This window comes from Leptodactylus fuscus, chromosome 4 (assembly GCF_031893055.1).
Source record: "Leptodactylus fuscus isolate aLepFus1 chromosome 4, aLepFus1.hap2, whole genome shotgun sequence".
NCBI lineage: Eukaryota > Metazoa > Chordata > Amphibia > Anura > Leptodactylidae > Leptodactylus > Leptodactylus fuscus.
The window spans coordinates 220,170,635-220,188,262 of record NC_134268.1 but is presented as its reverse complement, the minus strand read 5'-3'; the positions used below and the strand labels follow the sequence as shown (position 1 = coordinate 220,188,262).

General features: G+C 42.7%; 1 pseudogene; it reads left to right on the top strand.

Annotated features, from left to right (window-relative positions):
- The first annotated feature begins 3,203 nt into the window (after positions 1–3,203).
- LOC142201022 (WW domain-binding protein 2 pseudogene) lies at positions 3,204–4,311 on the top strand (annotated as a pseudogene).
- The last annotated feature ends 13,317 nt before the right edge of the window (positions 4,312–17,628 follow it).

Genomic DNA, 17,628 nt, shown 5'->3' with positions numbered 1-17,628 from the left:
TTGTCCTGCTGGAAGAGCCCTGACCTCTGAGGGAGACCCCGCTTTCTCACACTGGGCCCTACATGATGCTGCACAATGTGTTGGTCGTCTTCAGACTTCATAATGCCATGCACACGGTCAAGCAGTCCAGTGCCAGAGGCAGCAAAGCAACCCCAAAACATCAGGGACCTCCGCCATGTCTGACTGTAGGGGGCGTCTTCTTCTCTTTTTTCCCTGTAATCTCTATGTTGAGGCCTTTTCCTACTTTTGTCTCCTCTCACCAGAGAACATTCTTCCAGAACAGTTTTGGCTTTCTCAGGTAAGTTTTGGCAAACTCCAGCCTGGCTCTTTTCTGTCTCTGGGTAAGAAGTGGGGTCTTCCTGGGTCTCCTACCATACAGTCCCTTCTCATTCAGACGCTGACGGATAGTACGGGGTGACACTGTTGTACCCTCGGACTGCAGGGCAGCTTGAACTTGTTTGGATGTTAGTCGAGGTGATTTGGGATATAACAGTCCGTGGAGTCTCATCTTCCTCTTAGTTGGTGACCGCTATATGGGGGGGTGGGGGGTTGGGGTATAACAGTCTGTGGAGTCTCATCTTCCTCTGGTTTGGTGACAGCTGGACACGTATTGGGCAGCGATCTCCATAGTGGCCTCTTCTTTTCCCAGTAGGATGTAGAGTTTCCTCTTCTCGTCTGCAGATATGAAGTCTGGGATGTGGGCAGAGAGTCTTTGGTAGTAGACGGCCCTCACTGCTGACTATATGGTGCAGTGTAGCAGGAAGTGGGTCTCGTCTTCTAGGGCCCCCTGGTCACAGTGCTGGCACAGTCTGTTCTCCCATGGCTTGTACGTCTGCCTATATCGCCCCGTCTCCATCTCCAGGCTGTGGGCGCTCAGTCTGTATCGGCTCAGGGTCTGTCTGTGTTTGGGGTGGCGTATTTTCTCCAGGTAGGTGGCCATGGTGTAGTCTCTTTGCAGTGACTGGTACACAATGAGTTTCTTGGAGTTATTTATTGTGCTTCTCCATTCCCCGATGTACCGCTCTTTGTCTCTCTCATTCACTCCTTTTATTTGAGCCTTGTTCAGGGCATGTTGGGGGTTTTGGCTTGGCAGATGGCTGATGCTTGGTTGGGGGGGGTTTCGGGTTTGCTCAGGCCTCTGTGGATCAGCCAGGCTTGTTGGTGGTAAGAGCCGGGGCTGCTGCCCTGTAAGTGAGTCCAGAATGATAGCGCCCTCTTCTGTATGGTGAGCCATAGGGGGAGTCTGCCTAGCTCTGCCCTGCATGCCATGTTGGAGGTGTTGCGATGGACATGGAGCAGGTATTTGCAGAACTCCAGGTGGAAGGTCTCTGTTGGGCTGGAATCCCACTTTGAGTGGTCCGGGTAGGTGGCTGGGCCCCAAACCTCGCTGCCATAGAGAAGGAACGGGGAGATGACTGCGTCAAATATCTTCAGCCAGACCCTCACCGGTGGTTTGAGGTGGTACAGTTGTCTTCTGATGGCATAGAAGGTTCTGCAGGCTTTTGCTTTCAGGGTTTCTATTGCTGCTTTGAAGCTTCCTGATTGGCTGAGCTCCAGTCCCAGGTAGGTGTAGCTGTTGGTTTTCTCCAGTGTAGAGCCATTCAGTGTGAATTGTGGGGTGGAGGCTTTGTTGTGGCCCTTCTTCTGGAATACCATGACTTTGGTCTTCTTCTGGTTGATGGGTAGGGCCCATGTGGTGCTGAATTTTTCCAGCACTGACAGGCTTTCTTGGAGGTCTTTCTCGGTGGAGGACCGGAGTAGGAGGTCGTCGGCGTATAGCAGGAATTTCACCTCCTGGTTGTTCAGGGTGAGGCCTGGGGTTGGTGAGGCCTCCAGGGCTGTAGCCAGTTCATTGAAGTAGATGTTGAAGAGCGTTGGGCTCAGGCTACAGCCTTGTCTGACCCCTCGGGCCTGTTGGAAGTATGCTGTCCTTTTCCCATTCACCTTCACACTGCACTGGTTTCTGGTGTAGGAGCTCTTGATGACGTCGTACGTTCTTCCTCCTATTCCACTCTCTAGGAGTTTGAGGAGTAGGCCTGGGTGCCATACTGAGTCGAACACCTTCTTAACGTCCACAAAGCAGGCGAATATCTTGCCTCTTCTGGTGTTGTGGACGTGCGTCTTGATGAGGCTGTGCAGGGTGTAGATATGGTCTGTGGTGCGGTGGTTTAGCATGAACCCTGCTTGGCTCTTGCTGAGGACCCCGTGTTGTGTGAGGAAGGTGAGGATTCTGTTATTGATGATGCTGTTGAACAGTTTCCCCAGCGTGCTGCTGACGCAGATCCCTCTGTAGTTGTTGGGGTCATAATGGTCTCCATTCTTGTAGATGGGGGTTATGAGGCCTTTGTTCCAGTCTTCGGGGAAGTGTCCAGCATTGAGCACGAGGGTGAATAGCTTTGCCAGTGCCGCGTGTATTGCTGGAGGGCTATATTTGATCATCTCTGGTAGGATGCCATCAGGGCCACTGGCCTTTTTGCCTTTCAGCAGGGCAATTCTTTCCTGTATATCTTTTATGGTGATTGGCGAGTCCAGAGGGTTCTGGAAGTCTTTGATGACTTTCTCCATGTCCCTCAGTTTGGTGATTATCTGTTGCTGTTCTGGGGTTAGGTCTTCTTCGGGGATGTTTTTGTAGAGACCTCTGAAGTAGTTGAGCCAGATATTGCCATTTTGGATGCGGGGGTAGTTTTTCTTGGGCTTTGTGCCCATGTGGTGCCAGCTCTCCCAGAATGAGCCGTCCTGGAGGGAGTCCTCTAGTTGCACTATTTTGTGGGAGAGGTGTAACACTCAGGAGGGCCAGGGCTGGTATCACGGGTAATATATCAGATGTGGCCGGCTTTTAGGGGGTCCGTGGGTCCCAAATGTGCACAAAATCTCCTTTTTGATGTCCCCGACTACCCTCCCCCACGTGATATCTGACAATGACAACAGACAACCAGGTCTCGGGGGTAGCCATTGCTCTTTTACTAGCAGGACAAGATAATACAAATGTACATATGGAGCAATTCTTCACATACAATACAGCGATCTTTGTAGGTAGTGTCCAATTGAGCAGGTGATAGAGCTTGGAGCAGGAATGTTTTGGATAGTTTAGTTAGTAGTTGCTTGGGTAGTTAAACTTGTATATACTTGTAAAGATGGCCTGTATCCAGGGGGTTAGTCCTCAACAAACTGGGTACACGTATGTAGGAGAGCAACTGACGGACTTCCTGAATCTGTTCGGTGGGCATCAAGAGCAGTAGCCGCGGAGACATGGTGCTTAATAAGAACCACTCACAAAACGGCGGTGTTATCATTGACAATGGCGAAAGCATCCTGAAAATGTGTAAAGATGTGGAACTCTGCTTCAGTGACATGGTTCACAAGACTGAAGCCTTCAAAAGCACAAAGAAGGGGATACTGTACCTCACTCCATACAGGGTAATTTTTCTAAGTAAGGGGAAGGATGCCCTAATGTCTTTCATGATGCCGTTCTACCTTGTGAAGGGATGCTCCATAGAACAACCAGTGTTCTCTGCAAATTACATAAAAGGCACTATAACTTCAGAACCCAATGGTGGTTGGGAAGGACAGGCATCATTTAAGCTTACCTTTAACAGTGGTGGAGCCATAGAATTTGGGCAACAGATGTTTAAGTTGGCAACCAATGCTTCTAGACCACCACAAGTCCCTAATCCTGGATATGGTTACACACCTGCTCCTGTACCAGGAGGTTATGGTCCGGGAGGATACCCCCCTGCACCTGGAGGATATGCTCCAATTCCTCCTGCAGGACCCTACCCATATATTCCCCCATCCATGAATAGTTTTGCTCCAGCACCTCAGCCCATGGGTTATCCATACCCTCCACTGTCAGGCCCTAATCAAGGTATGTATCTACCACCTGAGATGAATCCTATGTACATGGCACCTCCACCACCTTATCCAGGGCTACCTTATTCTGGAACTCCAGCCCCTAGTGTTCCCTCAGCATGGACAGAACCTGGCATGCCAGGAGGTGGCAAAGCTGCAGAAGCTGCATCCAGCGCTTATTACAACCCTGCAAATCCACACAATGTCTACATGCCCATGGAGCAACCTCCTCCCTATGCACCTACAGATGACAAGAAGACAAATTAGGATGGCATGTTATCATTTAGTGCCCTCTGGGGCTTCTTCTGCATCCTTATATTTAGGTCCTCTAAGTTGTCTTTTTTTTTGTTGTTTTTTTTTTTCTCCTTCTCTCCAACCCTTCCACTAAGTTGGTTCCCGGTTATCAACTAGCACTTTTTGCTTAAGGACTGTGTAGCAGGTATCAATAAATGACTGACTAGTATTAGTGAAAGGAATAGTGACTTATTTATTACTGTAATGATATTAACATGATATAACTAGAAGTGCCAGCAGTGGGAGACCCTCGAATTCTGCCAGACTAGCTATGGGCTTCTTAAATATAGATTTGTCCCAAAGACTTACTTGAATAGAGAGATACGTGTGAGGTCCCAGATGTATGGATAACCAGGTCCGTCAACTTTAGTGCTTGTAGGCTTGGAGTTTCAGAGGAAAACGCTCTCTGAGGAGAATCTTAAGTACAGAGGAAAAGCCATCTCTGTTTGGAGTGCTCTGAGGCTTGGCTGCCATTTTCAGCTCCACATGTCTGTGTCTACACCTAGCTCCACACAAAGGAACCAGACAAAAAGTCCCCAACCCCCCTCAAGGGGGCTGTAACTCCTCCTCCGCCAGGCCAGTCAAGGGAGCAGTGGGAGACCCTCGAATTCTGCCAGACTAGCTATGGGCTTCTTAAATATAGATTTGTCCCAAAGACTTACTTGAATAGAGAGATACGTGTGAGGTCCCAGATGTATGGATAAAACAGGTCTGTAAACTTTAGTGCTTGTAGGCTTGGAGCTTCAGAGGAAAGTGTTCTCTGAGGAGAATCTTGAGTACAGAGGAAAAGCCATCTGTTTGGAGTGTCCTGAGACTTGGCTGCCATTTGCAGCTTTCCATGTGCTGCTAGCTCCATATGTCTTGTCTAGAAGTCTTCACACAAAAGACCCAGACAAAAGGGGCCACACGGTGGCTCAGTGGTTAGCACTGCAGCCCTGCAGCGCTGGAGTCCTGGTGTTCAAATCCCGCCAAGGGCATAAAACCATCTGCAAGGAGTTTGTATGTTCTCCCCGTGTTTGCATGGATTTCCATCCCATATTCCAAAAAAAGACATAATGATAGGGAAAAATGTACATTGTGAGCTCTATTTGGGGCTCACAATCTACATTTAAAAAAAAAAAAAAAGACCCAGGCAAAAGGTCCCCAACCCCCCTCGAGGGGGCTGTAACTCCTCCTCCTCCAGGCCAGTCAAGGGAGCTTGATTGGTCCTGAAGGTCACCTGATCATACTGGACATTCCTGTACACTGGCAACTCAAATTACAATGGCAAGTATAGGTAGGTGTAGTTCACAAAAACATCCACAAGATGGCGCATTAATAGACCCCTGTGTGCTGGCTCTGGTAAAATAGAAACACTGGTAAATATATAGAAGGAATGAAGGGGGAGGAAATGCGCCATCTTGCAAATGTCCATACCATCTCGGTCTGCAAGGACTATTAAAGGGAATGGGACGAGCAGTACTGGGACATTACAAGCTTCCCCCATTGTAAGGCAAAGAGCGGAACTGAACTCGGTAGGTCTCTGGAGTGACTGCATAATACTTCTGCACCGCTCTTTTAATGGCCTCATAGTCCTGCTGACCACTAGGGTCCATGGCTCTGAGAGCTTCCGCAGCCCCATCTCATAGGTGCCCCACCAGATACTGGACCCAATCCTTCTCTGGGACTTCCATCAGGCGGCACTGGTGTTCGAAGTCCTGAAAATATCCATCAACATCTCCAGCCGCTTCATCAAAGGTCTTGAAGTGTTTATGGGACACATATTGTGGTTCTCTCACTGTTGGGCTGGGGGTCGGCGTTTAATTATAATTCCCCTTAGTTATCTCAGCCATTCGCATTTCATGCGCTATTCTCTGTTCCTCCTTCTCCATTTCCTGAGCCCTCTGTAATGCTCTACTCCTTTGCTCTGCAGTTGCTTCTAGCCCCAGCACTGCCAATTCTTCCTCATACAAAACAAACCATCTGCTCTTTTGGGTCTGTACCTGCCGCTCCCGTATTTCTACTGTCTCCTGGGGGCAGCCCTCCTCATGGTCGCTTTGCAGGGTCATCTCCTCCAGTGCCTTGATCAGTTGATCTTTCGTTCTTCCCTGATAACTCAGGTTTAGTTCCCGGGCCCTTACTTGTAGACTTGCCATAGTCCAGTTCCTGTATTCTGAGGTTGTGGCTCCATTAATCGCTGGGCTGTTGTAGTCCATCTCGCTGTCCGCTGTTGATCGCACCGCTGCCAACCAGTTGTCACGGAGCAAAGGTATACGTCTTTCCTCCGGAAGATCTCTTGAATCAACAGGGACATAAGAGGATGGGAGACAGCAGCAATTTATTGTAATCCACAAAGTTAGTAGCCGACAGCGGTCACATCAACCGTAATAACAAGTCCACGGAAGTCACAATCCAATGATACCTTTGGTTCCTTGGTCCTGTAACTAAATCCTGGCTCTCTGCAGAGCTGTGCCCAGGCCGGCTAACCCATACTAACTGCTAACTACATACTATATACCAAACTGTTACATCCTATATCTGTGGGTGGGAAGGGCTGAGTCACAGATCCTTCCCCCCTCACCTATGCCAAGGAGAGCAGACCCCCTACCTCTTTTGGACAATGCACCGTCCAACATCTTCTTGGAGACACCGATCAGATTATCTCCACCCATTGTCCGCACTGGTTCTCTCTAGTTAGAGGTATTTGCATACAATGTGCTAACATACTAGACCCTGATCAGCCAACTACACATTGATGTATACAACAGGTTAGAGAATACATTCTACACCAAATATATATTACACATTGCCTATAGTATAGGCTCTAAACATCCCGTGACAACTGAGCGTTACTGTAATAAATAGTATATACTGAACATGACTGTAATAAATAGTATATATTGAGCGTGTGACTGTAATAAATAGTATATACTGAGCTTTACTGTAATAAATAGTATATACTGAGCGTGTGACTGTAATAAATAGTATATACTGAGTGTGTGACTGTAATAAATAGTATATACTGAGTGTTACTGTAATAAATAGTATATACTGAGCGATACTGTAATAAATAGTATATACTGAACATGACCGTAATAAATAGTATATAGTGAGCGTGTTACTGTAATAAATAGTATATACTGAGCGTTACTGTAATAAATAGTATATACTGAGCATGTGACTATAATAAATAGTATATACTGAGAATTACTGTAATAAATAGTATATACTGAGCGTGTGACTGTAATAAATAGTATATACTGAGCATGTGACTATAAAAAAATAGTATATACTGAGCGTTACTGTAATAAATAGTATATACTGAGTGTGTGACTGTAATAAAAAGTATATACTGAGCGTTACTGTAATAAATAGTATATACTGAGCGTTACTGTAATAAATAGTACATACTGAGCATGTGACTATAATAAATAGTATATACTGAGCGTTACTGTAATAAATAGTATATACTGAGTGTGTGACTGTAATAAATAGTATATACTGAGCATGTGACTATAATAAATAGTATATACTGAGCGTTACTGTAATAAATAGTATATACTGAGTGTGTGACTGTAATAAATAGTATATACTGAGCATGTGACTATAATAAATAGTATATACTGAGCGTTACTGTAATAAATAGTATATACTGAGCGTGTGACTGGAATAAATAGTATATACTGAGTGTGTGACTAATAAATAGTATATACTGAGTGTGTGACTGGAATATATAGTATATACTGAGTGTGTGACTGTAATAAATAGTATATACTGAGTGTGTGACTGTAATAAATAGTATATACTGAGCGTTACTGTAATAAATAGTATATACTGAGCGTTACTGTAATAAATAGTATATACTGAGCATGTGACTATAATAAATAGTATATACTGAGCGTGAGACTGTAATAAATAGTATACACTGAGCATGTGACTATAATAAATAGTATATACTGAGCATTACTGTAATAAATAGTATATACTGAGCGTTACTGTAATAAATAGTATATACTGAGCGTTACTGTAATAAATAGTATATACTGAGCGGGTGACTGTAATAAATAGTATATACTGAACGTGTCACTGTAATAAATAGTATATACTGAGCGTGTGAGCGTGTGACTGTAATAAATAGTATATACTGAGCGTGTGACTGTAATAAATAGTATATACTGAGCGTGTGACTGTAATAAATAGTATATGCTGAGCGTTACTGTAATAAATAGTATATACTGAGCATGTGACTATAATAAATAGTATATACTGAGCGTGTGACTGTAATAAATAGTATATACTGAGCATGTGACTATAATAAATAGTATATACAGAGCGTTACTGTAATAAATAGTATATACTGAGCGTTACTGTAATAAATAGTATATACTGAGTGTTACTGTAATAAATAGTATATACTGAGCGGGTGACTGTAATAAATAGTATATACTGAACGTGTCACTGTAATAAATAGTATATACTGAGCGTGTGACTGTAATAAATAGTATATACTGAGCATGTGACTGTAATAAATAGTATATACTGAGCGTTACTGTAATAAATAGTATATACTGAGCGTGTGACTGTAATAAATAGTATATACTGAGCGTTACTGTAACAAATAGTATATACTGAGCATTACTGTTATAAATAGTATATACTGAGTGTGTGACTGTAATAAATAGTATATTCTGAACGTGTGACTGTAAAAAAAAGTATATACTGAGCGTGTGACTGTAATAAATAGTATATACTGAGTGTTACTGTAATAAATAGTATATACTGAGCGTGTGACTGTAATAAATAGTATATACTGAGCGTTACTGTAATAAATAGTATATACTGAGCGTTACTGTAATAAATAGTATATACTGAGCGTTACTGTAATAAATAGTATATACTGAGTGTGTGACTGTAATAAATAGTATATACTGAGCATGTGACTGTACTAAATAGTATATACTGAGCATGTGACTGTAATAAATAGTATATACTGAGCATTACTGTAATAAATAGTATATACTGAGCGTTACTGTAATAAATATTATATACTGAGCGTTACTCTAATAAATAGTATATACTGAGCGTTACTGTAATAAATAGAATATACTGAGCGTGTGACTGTAATAAACAGTATATACTGAGCATGTGACTGTAATACATAGTATAGTTTGTTTTCTATCTATGGAACCATACTACATAGTTTATATAAGAGGAGACATTTGTACATCATAAGCTATATGGAGAAAGGGACACCTTATAATGAGCACAATTTCTTCTCCTATAGGTACTAAACAAAAGCATAATAAAGACGCAATTGATAGGTTTTAGTTCTTTAATAAACGCAATAAAAACGCATTTAATAAACGCAACGAAAACGCAATTAAAACGCAATAAAAACTCAATGGGAGTGGGGGGTTTCTTTATTAGTAGGAGCCAGTCAAAACATACATGGTACATATAGAATTATCTATTCAAGAGGAACAACAGATAGTAGACAGTGGAATATGGATTCCATCTAAGATATGTTCAGAATGGAGGTTCAAATGTGGACTAATATTATAGTAGGATGAGGGGGAGAAAATAACCTCATAAGGCAAATTGTGTACTAATAAGTAATACTAATAACTAATAATTCGTTATCTCTCTGCTAACTCTCTGCTTGACCCCTTACAATCTGGTTTCCGCGCTCTGCACTCTACTGAAACAGCTCTCACAAAAGTCTCTAATGATCTACTAAAGGCTAAATCCAATGGTGACTTCTCTCTTCTTATTCTTCTGGACCTCTCTGCAGCTTTTGACACTGTTGACAATCATCTCCTCCTCACTATGCTCCGCTCAGTCGGCCTCAATGACACTTGCCTCTCCTGGTTCTCCTCTTATCTCTCAGACCGCACTTTCAGTGTATTATTCGCGGGCTCTGTTTCCTCCCCTCTTTCCCTTGCTGTTGGGGTTCCTCAGGGCTCGGTCCTCGGCCCCCTGCTCTTTTCTCTCTACACAGCCCCCATTGGACAAACCATCGCCAGATTTGGCTTCAGGTACCATCTTTATGCTGATGACACCCAATTATACACATCTTCCCGTAACATCACCCCTGCACTTATAAAGAACACCAGTGACTGTCTCTCCGCTGTCTCCAATATCATGTCCTCGCTCTATCTGAAACTAAATCTCTCTAAGACTGAACTACTACTTCTTCCACCATCTAACAGATCTGTCCCTGATATATCCATTGCAGTCTCAGGCCTTACTATAACTCCTAGGCAGCAGGCCCGCTGCCTCGGGGTCATATTTGACGCAGACCTTTCCTTCACCCCTCATATTGAATCACTCGCACGTTCATGTCACCTCCACCTCAAAAACATCTCCAGAATACGCCCTTTCCTTACCAGAGATACACTAAAGACACTTACTGTCTCTCTGATTCATTCTCGCCTTGACTACTGTAACTCCTTACTAATCGGTCTTCCTCTCACTAAACTCTCCCCTCTACAATCTATTCTGAATGCAGCGGCCAGGCTCATCTATCAGGCTAGACGCTACAGCGAGGCCTCGGGTCTGTGCCGGTCACTACACTGGCTGCCTATTCATTATAGAATAAAATATAAAGTTATTACTCTCATCCACAAGGCTCTCCATAATGCCGCACCTCCCTACATTTCTTCCCTCATCTGTCTACCGCCCAACCCGTGTTCTCCGCTCACTCAATGACCTAACACTTACATCCTCTATTATCAGAACCTCCCACGCTCGTATACAAGACTTCTCCCGAGCTGCACCACTTCTCTGGAATGCTCTACCCCGGACAATCAGATTAACTCCCAATTTCTACAGCTTCAAACGCAAACTAAAGACGCATCTTATCAGACAGGCCTATCACAATTCCTAATGCACAAAATTGTCTGAACACTATATAAGCAATGCCGCCCCTGCTACCTCTTGTGTCACCCCCTCTACCTCATAGATTGTAAGCTCTTTTGAGCAGGGCCCTCAGTCCCATTGTGTGAAATGACATTCTTTGTTATGTATGTCTGTATCTGAACCCTATAAATTGTACAGTGCTGCGGAATATGTTGGCGCTATATAAATAAAATGTATTATTATTATTATTAATAAGTATCCAAATACCACTCACCAGATATATTGACATATAATATGCGGAAAATAAGAATAGTAAGGCGTCCATATAAGAGATTCAAAACAGTATGGTTGTGAAATCCTCGACAAGCGATGTACAGGTAGTCCTCGGGTTACGACGGTCTCGGGTTACGACGTTTCGTGGTTACGACAGCTCCCTTGTAACAGAAAACTGCCAGCACTCCCAGCTAGCAAGGACTAGCCTGCGGAAAATCAATGCTGGCAGCTTGCTGTTACAAGGGAGCTTGTAAAATAAAACCCTGAAACAGAATGTGAAACTTACCGTACGGTGCAGGGTGGGCAGGCGGGCATTCAGGCCTCCTCTTCCTCTAATGTCCTGACCACTTCCTCCGGCGCTCGCGAACTGTTAATGGCCAGGCTGCATGCGCAGTATCATAATTCTTCTATTACGGCTACTGCGCATGCGCCCAGGCCATTATCAGCTTGCGAGCGCCGGAGGAGGAGGACGGAACATCGGAGGAAGAGGAGGCCTGAATGCCCGCCCTGCACCGTACGGTAAGTTTCACATTCTGTTTCAGGGTTTTATTTTAAAGGGGGGGGGGGGGTAGTTCCGAGCCGCTGCACATTAAATCACGTTGATCCGTTCCTACGTGGCGTCGGTATGGTAGGTTTCCGACTTACGTCGAAATTCGGTTTACGATGCCGTGCAAGAACGGATCAACATCGTAAGTCGAGGACTACCTGTATACTGATCATGATAGATCAATGACATATAGGATGAACATGGACCCTTGCCGGAGACACATATAAAAGAGATCAATACTGCTGTAGGAAGCTTTGGAAGAAGGTACTCTAATAATTAGACAGCCGATCAGGAGATAACATTCCCCGTTATCTTCACTGCCCTCTATCAAATAGCCGCCGTATTCTCCGATAACCACGCCCCCCTGGAGGGAAGGCAGACCAGGACATGTAGCTTCTAACATGGGGATGTGCGGTGGCAACCCGTGATTGGAGTAGAAGCGAGGTCGAAACCCCGCCCAGTGGGAGGCGGCATCTTATAGCGCTAGGCTATATCAAGCGCTGCAGAGACGGCCGCGACTGCGGTCAGTTTACACCGAATAGGGCATCAGTGCGGCGTCACTAGACGGTGGTCGCCTGTTTGCCCTAAATATTAGGGAGAGATGAGTACCTGCGAATGACATACCCCACCATAGACACCCCTGATGAGCCTCGAATCATAGGCGAAACGCGTAGGGTTAAGAAAGGAGGAATGATTACCTAGGTGGATGATATAGTGCCGAGACTCCCAATGTCAGATAGTAGGATATAGCTACAATTGACCGACCCTATCAGATTAGACACGGACTTAATAGATGGATGGTGCTGACAGGACACTGAATACTGGCTGAGGGGCTAAGATATGATCGTGTGGGATGGAGTGTAGTTAACTAGTCCTCGTCCCTACGATGTATTTATTGAGTTCCCGTATGCACAGCTGTGTCTGTGAAATCCTCGGTCTGTGCTTGTTTGTATAGGCATTACCAACACTGCGGACGTTACAAAGCAGTGCAGTATACACACATTGACAGCAAGGTATAGGGGAAACTTGGAGTGGGAGGCAACACAAATACCCTCCTTCCCCACAATCTGTGTATATTTATTTTATTGAATAATGGCCATACAGTATGAATTGAAGCTTGGAGGAGTGAACTAAAGTGTATCCCTCTAAAGTATCCTGAATAAAGCCATACCTATTGAATACTTTAGCCAAGCGCTACATTTTTATTATCACTATTTAATAAGAGGGTTACGTACCCTAAATAAACGGAAACCATTTTTTTAGCAGGTCACAACTTTTTTGTTAGATATAGTATTTGTGATTTAACACCACCAATATACAACAAGTGTGGTATTTGTTTAAGTGTAATAAATAGTATATACTGAACGTGTCACTGTAATAAATAGTATATACTGAGCGTGTGACTATAATACATAGTATATACTGAGCGTGTGACTGTAATAAATAGTATATACTGAGCGTGTGACTGTAATAAATAGTATATACTGAGCGTTACTATAATAAATAGTATATACTGAGCGTGAGACTGTAATAAATAGTATATACTGAGCGTGTGACTGTAATAAATAGTATATACTGAGCATAACTGTTATAAATAGTTTATACTGAGTGTGTGACTGTAATAAATAGTATATACTGAGCGTTACTATAATAAATAGTATATACTGAGTGAAACTGCAATAAATAGTATATACTGAGCGTGAGACTGTAATAAATAGTATATATTGAGCGTGTGACTGTAATAAATAGTATATACTGAGCGTGTGACTGTAATAAATAGTATATACTGAGCGTGACTGTAATAAATAGTATATACTGACTGTGACAAATATTATATACTGAGTGTGTGACTGTAATAAATAGTATATACTGAGCGTGTGACTGTAATAAATAGTATATACTGAACATGTCACTGTAATAAATAGTATATACTAAGCGTGTGACTGTAATAAATAGTATATACTGACTGTGTGACTGTAATAAATAGTATATACTGAGCGTGTGACTGTAATAAATAGTATATACTGAGCGTGTGACTGTAATAAATAGTATATACTGAGTGTGTGACTATAATAAATAGTATATACTGAGCGTGTGACTAATAAATAGTATATACTGAGCATTACTGTAATAAATAGTATATACTGAGCGTTTCTGTAATAAATAGTATATACTGAGCGTTACTGTAATCAGGGCTCGTTCACATCTGCGTTGCCCTCTCCGTTGTGCAGGTTTCCGTTTCCTGTATAAAACAGAGCAGGATACGGAAACCTGCAGGAGTCTCTCTCACCCATTCATTTGAATGGGTGAGAGAGATGTCCGGCCATGAGCAGCGGTGAGCGTTTTGCGCTCTTCGCCGCGAAACCGGGTTTTTTAATCCGGACACAGAGTCGGACATGCAGTACTCTGTGTCAGGACTAAAAAATCGGGTTTCGCGGTGGAGAGCATAAAACGCTCAACGCCGCTCACGGCCGGACCCGGTCTGTGCTTTGCGTCTTCTGGCATGCAGAAGACGGAAAGCACAGAACGGAAAGTAGAACGCAAGTGTGAACCTAGCGTAAATAGTATATACTGAGCGTTACTGTAATAAATAGTATATACTGAGTGTTACTGTAATAAATAGTATATACTGAGTGTGTGACTGTAATAAATAGTATATACTGAGTGTTACTATAATAAATCGTATATACTGAGCGTGACTGTAATAAATAGTATATACTGAGCGTGTGACTGTAATAAATAGTATATACTGAGCGTGTGACTGTAATAAATAGTATATACTGAGCGTGTGACTGTAATAAATAGTATATACTGAGCGTGTGACTGTAATAAATAGTATATACTGAGCGTGAGACTGTAATAAATAGTATATACTGAGCGTGAGACTGTAATAAATAGTATATACTGAGCGTGAGACTGTAATAAATAGTGTATACTGAGCGTGAGACTGTAATAAATAGTATATACTGAGCGTGTGACTGTAATAAATAGTATATACTGAGCGTGAGACTGTAATAAATAGTATATACTGAGCGTGAGACTGTAATAAATAGTATATTCTGATACTAATACAGACACTGATACTAATACAGACACTGATACTCACACTGATACTAATGCAGATACTGATATTAATACAGACTCTGATACTAATACTGACAGTGATACTGTTACTAATACACTGATACTAATACTGATTATAATTATAATACAGACTCTGATACTAATACTGACACTGATATTAATACTAATACACTGATACTAATACTGATACTAATACTGATGTTAATACTGACACTGATACTAATACTGACACTAATACTCACACTGATACTAATACTGACACTGATACTAATACAGACACTGATCCTAATACTGACACTAATACTAATACTGACACTGATACTAATGCTAGGTTCACACCTGCGTTCATCTGTCCGTTCTGAGCTTTCTGTCTTCTGCATGCCAGAAGTCGGAAAGCTCAGACCGGGTCCGGCCGTGAGCGGTGGTGAGCGTTTTAGGCTCTCCGCCGCGAAACCGGATTTTTTAATCCAGACACAGAGTACTGCATGTCCGACTCTTTGTCCGGATTATAAAACCCGGTTTCACGGCGGAGAGCCTAAAACGCTCACCGCCGCACATCTCTCTCACCCATTCAAATGAATGGGTGAGAGAGACTCCTGCAGGTTTTCGTCTTCTGTCTCTGTTTTAGGCAGGAAACGGAAACCTGAACTACGGACTGCACAACGCAGATGTGAACGAGCCCAAATACTGACACTGATACTAATACTGACACTAATACTGACACTAATGCTGACACTGATACTAATACTGACACTAATACTGACACTGATACTAATACTGACACTGATACTAATACTGATACTAATACTGACACTGATACTAATATTGACACTAATACTCACTGATACTAATACAGACAGTGATACTAATACTGACACTGATACTAATACTGACACTAATACTGACACTGATACTAATACTGACACTAAGGGCTCGTTCACATCTGCGTTCATCTGTCCTTATTGCAGGTTTCCGTTTCCTGCATAAAACAGATGCAGGAGACGGAAGCCTGCAGGAGACTCTCACCCATTCATTTGAATGGGTGAGAAAGCTGTCCGGCCGTGAGCGGCGGTGAGCGTTTTGCGCTCTCCGCCGCGAAACCGGGTTTTATAATCCGGACACAGAGTCGGACATGCACTACTCTGTGTCCGGATTAAAAAATCCGGTTTCGCGGTGGAGAGCCTAAAACGCTCACCGCCGCGCACGGCCGGACCCGGTCTGTGGTTTCCGTCTTCTGCCATGCAGAAGACGGAAACCATAGAACGGAGACATGAACGCAGGTGTGAACCCAGCGTAATACTGACACTGATACTAATACTGACACTGATACTAATACTGATACTAATACTGACACTGAACTAATACTGACACTAATACTGACACTGATACTAATACTGACACTGATAATAATACTGATGTTAATACTGACACTGATACTAATACTGATGTTAATACTGACACTGATACTAATACTGACACTAATACTCACTGATAGTAATACAGACACTGATCCTAAGGGTGCAATGACACGGAGTAAAATGGAGTGTAATTTGGAGTGTAATTTTTACACGTGTAAAAAATGTACACGTGTATTTTGGAGCGTTTTCTTTTACATGTGGCGTTTACGGAATGTTTTTTGGAGCGTTTACGTGTGTAGAAAAACACGCTCTGTAAACGCTCCAAAAAACGCTCCGTAAATGCCACGTGTAAAAAAAACGCTCCAAAATACGCGCGTAAATTTTTTACATGTGTAAAAATTACACTCCAAATTACACTCCATTTTACTTCGTGTGAATGCACCCTAATACTGACACTAATACTAATACTGATACTAATACTGACACTGATACTAATACTGACACTGATACTAATACAGTCACTGATACTAATACTGACACTGATACAGACACTGATACTAATACTGACACTGATACTAATACTGACACTGATACTAATATAGTCACTGATACTAATACTGACACTGATACTAATACTGACACAGATACTAATACAGACACTGATACTAATACTGACACTGATACTAATACTGACACTGATACTAATACAGACACTGATACTAATACTGACACTAATACAGACACTGATACTAATACTGACACTAATACTAATACAGACACTGATACTAATACTGACACTGATAATAATACAGACACTGATACTAATACACTGATACTAATACTGACACTAATACTAATACAGACACTGATACTAATACACTGATACTAATACTGACAATAATACTAATACAGACACTGATACTAATACTGACACTGATACTGACACTAATACTGACACTGATACTAATACTGACACTAATACTAATACAGACACTGATACTAATACAGACACTGATACTAATATTGATACTAACGCTAGGTTCACACTAGCGTTCACCTGTCCATTCTGAGCTTTCCGTCTTCTGCATGTCAGAAGTCGGAAAGCTCAGACCGGGTCCGGCCGTGAGCGGCGGTGAGCGTTTTATGCTCTCCGCCGCGAAACCGGATTTTTTTATCCGGACACAGAGTACTGCATGTTCGACTCTGTGTCCGGATTATAAAACCCGGTTTCGCGGCGGAGAGCATAAAACGCTCAAATGAATGGGTGAGAGACTCCCGCAGGTTTCCGTCTCCTGCCTCTGTTTTAGGCAGGAAACGGAAACCTGCAGAACGGAGTTCACAACGCTGATGTGAACGAGCCCTTAGTATCAGTGTCAGTATTAGTAT